General features: G+C 41.3%; 1 pseudogene; it reads left to right on the top strand.

Annotated features, from left to right (window-relative positions):
* The first annotated feature begins 318 nt into the window (after window positions 1-318).
* Window positions 319-1,280, top strand: LOC112651215 (olfactory receptor 2T29-like; annotated as a pseudogene).
* The last annotated feature ends 293 nt before the right edge of the window (window positions 1,281-1,573 follow it).

Raw genomic sequence — 1,573 nt, 5'->3', positions numbered from 1 at the left:
GGGTCTTGATTTCATGACCCTGTGATCATGACCTGATCAAGAGTAGGAGGCTTAACTGACTGAGCCACTCAGGCACCCTTAAGGTACTAATACTTTTGATTAACAGTGTGAGTTTCTACATTTCTAGTAAATTTGTTCTATTATGGGTAGTTCACAATCCTACAATGTACAGGAAATTCCCCTTATTAGCACACTGGGTTACTATGTGTAAAGACATGCAAACGCACAGAAGCTCAGTAAACATTTATTTCAGGTAGTCATATTCCACGAGTGATCTATTAACTCCATAGTTCTTCTTGGTGAACCAGGTAAAATATAATGGAGAACATCATGTGGGTGACCAACTATACTGAACGATCAGATTTTGAACTAGTGGGACTCTTCAGTCAATCCAAGCACCCAACTCTCCTCTGTGTGGTCATTTTTGTGGTTTTCCTGATGGCCCTCTCTGGAAACACCATCCTGATCCTTCTGATACACTGTGATGCTCACCTCCACACCCCCATGTACTTTTTTATCACCCAGTTGTCTCTCATGGACGTGATGTACATTTCTGTTACTGTGCCCAAGATGCTCATGGACCAGGTCATGGGTGTGAATAAGATCTCAGTCCCTGAATGCGGGATGCAGATGTTTTTCTATTTGACACTAGGAGGTTCAGAATTTTTTCTTCTAGCTGCCATGGCCTATGACCGCTATGTGGCCATCTGCCATCCACTCCGTTATCCTATCCTCATGAACCATAGAGTGTGTCTTCTCTTGGGGTCTTCCTCCTGGATTTTGGGATCTGTGGATGGATTTATGCTGACTCCCGTCACCATGACCTTCCCCTTCTGCAGATCCCGGGAGATTCACCATTTCTTCTGTGAGGTTCCTGCTGTAATGAAGCTCTCCTGCTCAGACACTTCCCTCTATGAGACACTCATGTACCTGTGCTGTGTCCTCATGCTTCTCATCCCTGTGACAGTCATTTCAAGCTCCTATTCTTTCATCCTCTTCACCATCCACAGGATGAACTCAGCAGAGGGACGGAAGAAGGCTTTTGCCACTTGTTCTTCCACATGATGGTGGTCATCCTCTTCTACGGTGCTGCCGTCTACACCTACATGCTCCCCACCTCCTATCACACCCCTGAGAAGGACATGATTGTATCTGTCTTTTACACCATACTCACTCCTGTTTTAAATCCTTTAATTTATAGTCTTAGAAATAAGGATGTCACAAGGGCTCTTAAAAAAATGTTGAATGTGGTATCTGTCTTACAGGAACCTATAAAATAGGAAATATTTGTACTGTTTTTTTTTCTTCACTCTACAAATTACAACTTTAAGATCCCATGTCAATGTTTTTCCTCAGATTCTCACACCATGGCTGTGTTATCATCTTTCATGCCTTTTGGAGGAATGTTTCCTTGTACTGGAAAACTCTTAATTTTTACACTTCTGCATTCAAAATATTGGTACAATTGTATTCTATCCATGTTACATTTTTCAGAAGTTTATAATTGTACTGTGATTCAGCTGGAAAATACTCATATTCTTAACAAATATGTAACAAGATATTTAGAAATAAA

This window comes from Canis lupus, chromosome 14 (genome assembly GCF_003254725.2).
Source record: "Canis lupus dingo isolate Sandy chromosome 14, ASM325472v2, whole genome shotgun sequence".
NCBI lineage: Eukaryota > Metazoa > Chordata > Mammalia > Carnivora > Canidae > Canis > Canis lupus.
Note: the sequence above shows the minus strand (reverse complement) of the source record. Positions and strands in the feature narration are given on the sequence as shown.